Genomic DNA, 11545 nt, shown 5'->3' with positions numbered 1-11545 from the left:
AAGCAGAGCTATGTTGAAAGTTTGAGTTATTACAAAATTACTAGTTGGAGAAAATTTTTGACTTACAATCTTGAAATTTTGAATTACTTCTGAGGGAGTTTGAGTTTTTCAGGACGTCAGGTAAACAACAGGTAACCGCTGGAAAGGTATTACCTTTCATGCCACATGGGGGCAGTGTGGTTCAAGGCAGACCTCCACTCTCCCTACAGTGGCTTTACTGCTGTACATTTTCTGACTCATAATGCATATAGATTTATATCTTGCACTTCTAAGTTACTGACAAACAGAATGTACACATCTTGATACACACAACCTTTGTGTTGACTATCAAAAACATCTCATTTTTAGCAAGAGTTGTCATGTGGAGACAAAGAGCGCCAGTGTTCCTCTTCTGATAAAAGTGAGGACGCGTGGTAGCAGGAAAAAAAAAAGGGGATGAAAGCAACTGAGACTTCTGTGTTAAATGCATGATTAATAAAGAGGTGCTCGGATCACTGCGGGCGTACCAGAATAGGACCTGGCAGTGAGCGCCCTTCATGTCCAGCTTGTAATACATGAAGAGGCTCATCTATCACTACGTCTGCTTGTCACACGTCGGCTATCAGAATACTGCGAAGGGAAGCACTTCCCTCTGCAGCCCTGTGTAATTGTCATCTGAGCTGTCAACCTTTTTTTGTAACATGCTGTTAGTGGTGTTCATGCAGAAAGAGACCAAAGAGGAATCTTGGATTGGTGTGTAGCTGTTGTCAAACCAATTGTCAAAGTTATTTCCACATCTCACGCTTCTGTGCCAAAGCGATTATCTTCCCTATACTTTTCTTTCTGTAGCTGTTTTTTTTTTTTACTTCCTTTTCTTTTTCCCACAGCAATGCATCTGCTTGGGCTGACTTGGGGGTTAAAAGCTGTACAGAGGTCAGGGCTGCGGATTTTAAATCACAGCCTCATATGGACTTAGAGCCTGTATTTACTTCTGATAACCCAAAGGCCTCAACATACACTATCAGTTCAGCTGGTGTTGAAACCTCAGCGGGTCAAGGAGGACTTCTGATTTACACATACACGTGAGTTCACTGTGGAAACTCATCTAAGAGGATCCGAACAGCATTTCATGGTCATTCAAAATATCTTTGCTCTACATTAATTGCTGCTCTTTCTTGTGATTGATCACAAGCCTCCCCCTAAGAAGAGCTGTTTCATGCAGCGCCTGAGACTTTTCCAGGACTCTGCGAGGAGATAAACCTAGAGTTTTTTAATTCCGTGGATAAATCATTAATGAGAACATCGGTTGTAATCTTCTCAGCTTGTAAGGGCAGAGGAAAGCAGCTGACCCTGGAAAATCATTTACCAGAGCCGGCCTCAGATTAGGCACGCGGCCTCATTCACACAGACAGGCCAGCAGCGCTTGAATGTCCAGACTCATCTTCTAGCGCCTCATTCATTCCAAACCGTATCATTCCAACAATGTGCTGGGCATCCAATAAAATATCTTGTAACCAAATAAAGGGAAATAATCTCTCCTGGACTAAGAGGAGACGCTCTGTGGGCTGTAACTGAGATGTCAAGGTGAATGTGAAATGAGAAGTAGGATCAATGCCCTTCATTATGATGAGCAGGTTTCATGAGACAAGCCAGAACAGGTCAGAGATTCCAGTGAGAAGCTATGAATAGAGCGCCGTGGGAATCCACCTTCTGCCTCCTGTCGGTTTTCTTCATATTGACACACAGGCAGAGCGGCTAAAGGTATGCTGAATGAGTGAACGAGTGACAGGGCTATTGTACTTGGGGGATAGAAGCTGGAGGATTAGTCTCTCTTTGGCACTGATGGTCCAGAGTGTGGAGGGAATCTGTCATCAGCAGAGCTGCAGGTGGTCCAGAGGTCTGAGCGGGGCATTCGACCTCACGAAGCAAGAAAACAAGACGAGTTTTCAGCTGGGAGCAGGAGGATATTTACCCAGGGTTACCCTGGAATTTGATTCTCTACACCTTCTCTCCTCACTTCACACCATTGTTGTGAAGCCACTTTCACTCATCCCAGTGGGCCTGTGCTCTGTGGTGAGGATAATAAAGGTTTTCCCTGCAGGAAGAGGAAACAAGATTATGGGTTTTTCAATGAGAGGGTATGGAGGAGGGTGGGGGACAGAAGACACTAGCAGTGTGCCATGCAAGGCCTACATTTTCTCCACTTTCATTTTCAAATCCCTTGAAGCGCATTCAAAGGTGACCCGAGGACGACTGAATGGATTTGTGGGCCAAGCCCGCTCTGCTAAATCATGAGTCTCAGTAAAGTTTGGATGAGTGTCTTATAAGGGCGTGATGAGACAGGTCTCATAAAGATGATGAAGAGCTCTGCATGTCACCAGCCCCTGCCAGGAAACCCCAGTGATGAACGAGGGCTGAGACACCTCTGCTAATAAGACTCATCTCTTTAATTGGCTTTATGATACAGCTTTGCAAATGGGCCAGGGTGCGGCTGGAATGTGAGTGTAAATGTGCATGTTCGTGTGTGCAACACCCACATTTAAACTATTACCATTTGTGCATGTATGTGGGGGTGTACTCGGTGTATGTGCATGCATATGTGTATGCGGGAGGCCCGTGAATGTGCCTGCTGCAGGCTTTCTCGCTTCTCTTCCGTGCCGATGAGGAGCAGAGACGATGTAGCGGAGCCTCATTAGAAAGAAAGCACTTGTACTCCTGGCCAAGATTTAACACCTCACCCAATAATAATTTATTCAATCTATTCTTAAGTATTGCAGGCACTGGTAGATAGGGGTTAGGTTATGTAAGAGTGCGACAGTGCGTAGTTTGAATGTGATATGATGATAATTATAAATCCAAGGAAGACGACAGATGGCGAGGTACTTTAAAGGTTCAGCCGGTATAAGTATTACTACTCTGCTGCTGCCAGATCAGTTCCTGGGAGAGCAAAATAAGAGGTAGTCAAAGACAAGAAGAGAGAGTGCAGACACCCTAAGAGAGAGCTGGTCCTTGTTAGCACGCTATTCATCAGTCTCGTGAGGTCAGGGTTCAGGGGACCCCGAGGCTTGGTGTGCCACCTCTTCACCCCTGACCCTCAGCCAGCACCTGGAGCTGAGGTATTTCCTCTCAACATTTCCTTGTAACATTTCATCTCTATTATGACTTCCCAGGCGTGCACGCTGAGCAGAACCGACTGGAATGGTTATACATTTCTATATGGCTCCATTAACCATTCATGCACACACACTCAGGCAGAGAGAGAAAGGAGTGGCTGACCCAAGGTAACATGGGAGTAGAGGACAGTGAGAGAGGAAGAAATGCAGAGAGAACCGGGGAGGCACAGGAGACAGGACGGGCGGAGGAGGCGGAGGACGGAGTGGTGGTGGTGGTGGGGGGGTCAGGGTCACAGCTGTGATAAAAAAAAGAGGCCAGAATGAAAGATGTTCCAGTCGGACCGTGAGGAAAATAAACATCCTCCTAAAAATAGTTTGGAGTCCTGTTCATCCGTCCTTGTTGTTACTTTAGCCAGGTGCGAGCAACTTTGCTGTCTATAGCATGCCCAGAATCCGCTGACCTCTCTGAATAAACTTGTAATGACAAAAATGATGTTAATGTAAAGAAAAAGAAAAGTTTATTGGATAAAAGAAGCATCGGTGATTACCCCTCCAGTAGATAAAACATCCCTGACTTAACTTTGCATCTTCCCATACTCCCTAATGTAAAACTTGCCCCTTATGACCCATGCTGTTGACCTTTTGTTCTCTCCATATATCTTCATTTCCCTCCAAGAGGTTCTGCTGAGCTGAGCTGAGCTGGAATTATGTTTTTCTGACTGGCTGATTGACACATGCAGAGAGAAATGCTAAAGAGATACAGACGCAACCCCCTCCTCCTATTTCTCATTCTCAGTTCCTTTCTATATTCCCTCTCTTCAACCCCCTGCGCTTCTTCCGGTACGCCTCCCGCCCGCCACCACCTTCCTTTATTTATGCCTGCAGAACCACTTTGTTGTGCTTTTAGTGGCTGGGTTTGTAGATGGAGCAGATGCTGGAGCTGATATTCCCTGATCCTGCAGCGAGCCGAGATAAGAGCAGATTTATGCCAGAGCGAGGGAGCATGGGAGTAATTGCTGAGGCTTTCATGATGCGGCTGAGAGCACTCATGTACCCTCGGCTGCTTACTAACAAGGACATCCTCAGATTTAGGAGTTTGTCTCCCTGGGTTTAAAGTGTTTTTTTCTTCTTCTTTTTTTTAAAGTATATCTTTGTTTGCCAAAGGTGTGTTTGCGCAACAGTGCGTTCTTAGGTGCAATGCTTCCTTTCTTTTCCAAGTTTGAGCGTGGGCATGTGCACATATGCATTCCTGCGTCTTTGCTTTAAAGGCGTGTCACAATTACAGCATTGTGTGTGTGTGTGTGTGTGTGTGTGTGTGTGTGTGTGTGTGTGTGTGTGTGTGTGTGTGTGTGTGTGTGTGTGTGTGTGTGTGTGTGAGAGGGCAGGGAAATTATTCCCCATAAACTACCTCCAGGATTTTTTACGGCCTCTTTATTTATTGCTGCTCAGCTGAAAACATGACATAATCAGGATAGCAGATAACATTTTCTATCTGCTGATAAAGTTATCTCAAAGTGGTTTTCTATGGCATGAATTGAAACACGTTTGCTCGGAAATGCAATACAACAAGTGCTACTGAAAGAAAAAAAAGGCCCATTCAGACGATGTTTCCATAACCAGGATTGTGAAGGCGTACATGCACGCATGCATCCAGGGTTGCTATACTACCTCTTTAAATATAAATACGTGATCAAAGTTGCAGCAGCCTACGCAATTACAATGCTGAGCTGCACCTGCCAGGGCATAAAAGCCACTGATGAGGTTGTTGTGGCTACTTTATTATGTACTCTGATTAGAGGCGGAGGCTAATGCTACTTCAGACGAGCACTGAAGAGAGAGGTGAGAGATATGCTAAGCGTCCCCTGGCGATGATGTCACTGAGGACGTGTCAGTGACACCAGGCAGGAACAATGACATGTTGATCTCAGGAGCTTTAGAGTCTGACCTGACACTTGACTGGTGCAAGAGGGTTCAGACAGGACAGATACTTCTACAAGATATCCGAAAACACACACACACACACACGCACACGATCGCTAGCATGCCAGAGCGTACAGCACACAAGTATGCATAAATCTTATCTTTCTGCCTGCCCTGGCCCTCACCCTTTAGGGCTTCCTGTTTTTCTGAAGGGGCCCCGAGTGATTCCAACTCTCTGCTGCAGTTGTCGGGAGTCATGTGAGGCTAGTGGGTCTGATGGGAAAGACACTTTGACGAGTATCAACTGGGGAGAAGAAGAGGGGTGATAAGTGGAAGATCATTAGTTGGCCTGAGCCGGAGCCAAATCGAATTAGATGACGCACACCGCAAGATCGTAACGCAGGCCAAAATCAGTAAGGACACTGGGATCAAATTAGACGCTAAATCCCCGTGTATCATTTAGCGACAATAATTTCTTCAACACGTCAGCTCTGTGGGCTACTTGTTTCACTTCCAACCCTGCCATAGAGAGCCGGCGCTCAGTTCAGAGGGAGAGAGCAATGAGTCAGATCCTCTGCTCCAATTATATCTGCATCCTGCAGTCTGCTCTTTAAAACGCACACGCACACATCGTCGCATAAGACAAAAAGCACACCCAGGCAGAAAGACACACTTTGAAATCCACACTGCACACATAGCTGCCAAGAAATGCATGTAGCAGTCAGAAAATAACAGACTGCCAAACAGAATCACACACACGGACACGGACACACTTGAGCAGGAGCTTGTTGACCATCACACAGCCAAGGGACTGCGAAGAAGGGGGGGGGGGGGGGGGGGGGGGGTTCGAGCTCACAGAGGTTGCTTTGAAGTTTCTATTCAGGTCTTTGTCCCATTCAGGCTGCTGGCAGTAGACATCTCTACTAGGGCTCCGGCTCCTCCCATCGTCACACTGTCCCCTCACACACAGACACTCAAAAAAGAAAAGAAGGCACGTCCGCAGGTCCTGTCCATCACGCGGGCCTTAATTAGAGTGGATTCGAATGCACCCTTTTGTACCCCTGCTCGCTCTCTTCTCTTTCTTAACCCCCACTTTCACTCATTTCACTCTCTTTCACCAGCTCCCACCCTCGCTCCCCCCCTCTCCCATCCCTCCCTCTCTAACCCTTTTTCACTTTTGTTGCCTTCCTTTTCTTGGCAGGGAGTGAGGCACCTCTCCAGACATTTTTTTCCTGCGCCTTGAGCCCCCTTCTTCTCTCCCTCCCACCCCATCCCACCCCAATTCCGAGTCTGGAAGCTGAGTGTGACCTAATGTTTGACAGACAAGTAGCCTCGGAGAAAAGACTCATCTATCAGAGGCTGGTAATTCTATTAGAATAGACAGAACACCCCCACAGGCCAGCATTTGGCATATTCTCTCCATCAGTTTAGCTCTTTTCTAAACCCTCCGGGCCACAGGCCTACAAAATGCAGCTTACGCTAACAAATAATCACAGTGAGTTAATAACATATGCGTGTGTGCGTGTCTGTGTGTGTGTTTGTGAGCACATGTCTTCACTTTCTACCCGTTTTTTCAATGGGAATTGTCTAGTTCTTTGATATGAAGCATCAAAGGACAATTTCCCTTTTCAAATTCTAATCTCATCCGAGAGGCTAAAAAGGTATAATGCAGGGAACTGCGGCAAGTTAAGATAGGAGGATCACAACCAGGCACTAATCAGGATTGCTATCGAGATTCCTGGATGTTTATATGTAGACAAAGATGGTTACATGAAATATCTATTGTCTTGGGTGGTTATCAAGCCTAATTACTACTATGAGAGAAGAGAAGAGAAGAGAAGAGAAGAGAAGAGAAGAGAAGAGAAGAGAAGAGAAGAGAAGAGAAGAGAAGAGAAGAGAAGAGAAGAGAAGAGAAGAGAAGAGAAGAGAAGAGAAGAGAAGAGAAGAGAAGAGGGTTTTACTTGCGTCTCATACTGGGATGGTAATATGTGGAGGACATGTTTTAAGCAGATTGTTATTTGTGTGTAATCAGTGCTTTTCTGTCAGTCGTGATGGCTGAGACGAGTAAAGGAGAGGAGGTAGATTGAAGCAAGCATAAGAAGAGAAGGGAGGAAGACGTCTGGACAGCAATCAAGCATACCACAAACAGGAAATGTAAGTCTGCGGATAGCCCAGCTGTTGTGATTGGCCTCTCTGCCGCTACAGTTAAATCAAAGCAGCAGGAAAAGCTTATACAACAACCTTCAAGTGTCAGCCTCTGAAAATAGCCTGTTAACATTAGCTGAGTTTTCCCACCGTTTAAAATGGCTCAGTGTTTGGAGTGGATCAATGTTGTTTGTGTTTATGCCCTTACGTTTCCTTTGGTGGAGACTTTACAGTACGTGACATGGACGAGAAACATGTGCCACTAAGTGCTCGGGTGTGCGCGGGCGTCTCTGTGTGTGAGGATGCATTGTCTCTGCAGTTAATGACTGTTCGATATTGATTGCAGCTGGAACGTCCCAGTCACATGTTCCTCGTCCTCTCCAGATAATGAGGGTTAACCACTTGACCCCGTGCATGCCAAAGGGGCTCGGCTCATACCTGGACACGCAGCCCCGGCTCAAGCCACGTCTCCCACAGCACTTACCAAGGCCACGGGCCTCTGGTCTCCGGGCTGGGCCTGTAGATCACAGTCGTGTCATGGAGCCACGACTAAAGGGAAATGTGCCAGACTTCATTAAGGGCAGATTAAAAGCGAGAGGAGGGCGTTTTAACCGTGATTTACTTCCCCTGTGAGGTTGCTGGACGAATTACGAGCCCGCAGCGGCTTCATCCTGGAACCATGATGTCATACTTTCAGTGTTTGCTAAGTGTAAATATCAGATTGGGAAGCAACTATGTGCTCGACAGCAGGGTTCATCTTGGATTCAGAGAGAAGAAAACAAAAGCGACGGCAAATGTCTCTCCGTTCTCCCATTTACGAGCTGTAAGAAATGACGACACAATGAATTTCATATAAATCTGTGAACGTTTCAGAACCAAAGAATCGCTTCAGTTTGAAAAAGGGAGAATTTACAGTGTTCCTGCTTTATATGACAATATAGTATTCATAGCAAGAACGGTAGCAGGATTTGGGGAGTGTAATGTTAAGCTGACTGCCAGTCAGTCTCTAAAACTACTGAATGTGTTGCCTTGCAGGTTCATATAGACATTCATGGCCCACAGAGGAGGAATGGCAATCACCTGACATTTCTTTTAACACCAGCAGGAGCATCTTTAAGGAAAAAGTCTTCACTGCAATTGGATATACTGCAATAATATCTGCTGCGCGCTCGTGTTCCCTAAAGCGGGATAGAAATACTCTAGTAATCCTTTCACGTGTGTCTGTGCCAATATCCAGTCAAAATTTCAATTAATCCAGTACTTTGGGTTACAACGTAATAACTGCTAAAGTGGTGACGTTCTTAATCAGCCTCAGCTGAACTATGCAACACTAAAAGTGAGAGGGTGAATAAGCAGGACACCTACTTGGTATCTGCCTGGTCATTATAAGCGTGTCAGCGTGGTAGTAGGTGTTTTGAACTGTGAATTGACCGCATTCTGACACATTTGACCAATTAAATATTAAATGAATAAAAGCATGATTACAGTGCTGTGCACAAGTGTTGAGCTACCCCTGATTTCTTTATATTCTGCTTCCAAGGAGCCAGACTTTCCTGTAATATTTTAAAAAGTGGTCTTGAGCCACAGTTCTCCAGGCTTTGTGAAGGCCATTCCAAGGTTTTCTTTGGACATTGACTGCTTTTTAACTCATTTTCAGTCCAGTCCTTGTACCTGACAACTTTCCGAGGAAGCTTCTGTTTGTTTGTCTGTTTGTTAAGCCACTCAACACTGACCTGATCTATAAATCATTCAAGCTCTTAAAGCAAAAAGGCACTTAACGTGTGGGCTGAACCAGTGTTGTGTCTGCACATAAACAGACAAACATAAACCAATTTTAAATTGTATCTTTAGACACTTTATTACCGGCAGCTTCTTGCAAAAACACATAATTAGTTTAACTGAATCTATGAAAAACAGTTTGACCGACATAAAACTGTATTTTTGCATCAACAAGGTGATTCTTAAAGAGCTATTAGATGACAAGTTGTTATATTGTGACATGGTGTTTAGCGTGGCCTTAAGATTTTTGAGGAAACTAGACAAAAAAACAACAAAAACCCTACAGCAGACGAGCAATATCTGTACTACTGTTGACTGAAGCCTCATCGGAAAGAGTCTCAGTAGAAGGGTAGGTGTCATTTAGGCATTCTTAAGGAAGAGGAAGGGGCTGAGGTTTGCTAAATTACTTAAGAACTGAACTGAAAATCAGATGTAACAGGTTGTGGGAGGTTGAAAGAGAGGTACAACAGCGAGTATCATCTGATATTGATCACAAACACACTAGAAAAGCAGTAAAAACATACCTGGATAACAAGCTGATAAACAGCTGCGCTGAAATAAATAATGTGAGGTTACACATTACTACCAATCAGCGATGAAAAAACCCCTTAGACATGGGCGTTCTCCATTTTGAAGTGTGTGTGCGTAAGCTGCTGTGATATGAAAGTACATTCAGGCTATTTATGGAAGCACTAATCACAGCCACCTATACACATTAACACAATGACCTCATTCCTTGAAAATGCCAGTATCTCATAGGTAGCTGTAGGAAGGGTGAAAAACACTCAAATGGGTTCTCTATGATGTGAGTGAATATGAAAGCTAAGCTCAATACACTCCTTGTTGCACAGAGGAGTTTTTGTTTATGTAAAGGCATGTGGACAGTCAGTCATGTTTCACATATTGTAGTGAATATAACTTTTTTTTCTTTTGAAATCTACATATACTATTGTAAAAGATTAATTTTGATCATTCCTAGGACAAATCTATGGATAATGTTTTGCTGGGCTAACAAACCTCTACATCACTATTCTCACGAACTGTTGGCACCATGTGTGGCAGTCCACAAAGTTGTACACAGGTGGCATCTGTCCATGACCCTCTGATTGGTAAAGCACCAGGCATCCAAGATGGCAACTCTGTGGCAACTGCTGCTGTTGAGGATGCGCACACATTAACTGCACAAATATAAATTTACTCAGACAATTAGGGTGTATAATCACTGGAAGCCTGTGTTATTGTCTCACAGAGATTTATGAGCTGTCAACACACCACAGGATGTAATAAAAAAAATAATTTCAGAAACCATAAGACGTGTCTTTAAATGTCTGCTTTATTTCCTTTCCAATTAGACTCATTCCCCCCCCACCTGTAGTCTGAGAATCGATTTCATCACAGCCATTAGGGGGCAGCATTGATTGAATAAATGCAAGGAAATGAAGGGGAACTCTTCTCTCCTTTCTCCCTCAAACACACACACATATGCGCGCACAAAGGGGGCACAGACATGGACATGATCAATTATGTGTCAAGCATTTCTTCCTCAGTGAATGAATGGCCCAGTGACTATAGGCTACCGACCGTCTATTGTCTATTGACACTGGAGACTAAGTTCTCATGCAGTTCATTATCCCAAAAGAGGACGACTAGAAAGAGATCCAAAGAGACCATTAATCATCATTCCCTTCAGAGAAGAAAAAGAAGGGGGCCAAAAGAACAGATACTGTAATCCTGTGTATATAGAATAAAACCAATATATTTACAGCGGCACAGCTAGAAATAGCAGAAATAACAGACTAGTCGTAGGGAAAATGTTACAAATGCAATCCTTCATAACCAAAATGATAAATGTGGCGCTCCAGGCGAATTTCTTGATGGACCAATTAGTAATTAGTTATCTACTGGGAACAACAAGCCCTGGACTTAAAGGGGCCAAAGTTTTGCTCTTGTAAGCACTTTCACACACATACACACACACACTGGTGCACTCGTTTTCCTCACCGAAGCTTTCAGTATGACGAATAACTCCAACGTCCATTTCAATTTGGGTCGATGGCTCGGGCCGAGGTGGTGGTGAGAGGGGAGGTGGAGATGTGGGGTCAACCCAATAACACCCCCGCCCCCCTCACCAATTCTCGCTCCCTCCTTCTACCTACCATCTACCCATCCACGTCCCTTAAATGCCTTCGCTTCCTGCTTCCAAGTTCGGACAGAGCGCTGTGATTGGCCGCTGCTGGCACAGTGGGCTGTTCCTCATGCGCTCTGTTCAGCTCGGGTTACAGTTGAGCTCGGGCTGCCGCACACACCGGAGTGCACAGTGTTACAGACGGTCAGAAAAAAAAACAACATACCGGCGTGGAAATGTTGGTGAGCTGATTTAGGAGCCACGTCGAGAAGCAGGGGAGCAGGTCTAATCTTACCTCGGCACTTTTTTGTGTGTGTTTCATGAAGCAATAAACTAGCGGGGAGACCGGACTGTATTTTTACGCACCGGCCACGCAGCATGCCCGAGTTGGACTAGAAGCGACCCTGCCGGAGCGCAACACGCACGCGTAACGCCACTGAGAGCCAGGAGGAATATTTACAATAGAAACTCAATTCCTTTTTTT

Source organism: Haplochromis burtoni, unplaced genomic scaffold (genome assembly GCF_018398535.1).
Source record: "Haplochromis burtoni strain Fernald_Lab_line unplaced genomic scaffold, NCSU_Asbu1 Contig_19, whole genome shotgun sequence".
NCBI classification, from domain to species: Eukaryota; Metazoa; Chordata; class Actinopteri; order Cichliformes; family Cichlidae; genus Haplochromis; species Haplochromis burtoni.
Note: the sequence above shows the minus strand (reverse complement) of the source record.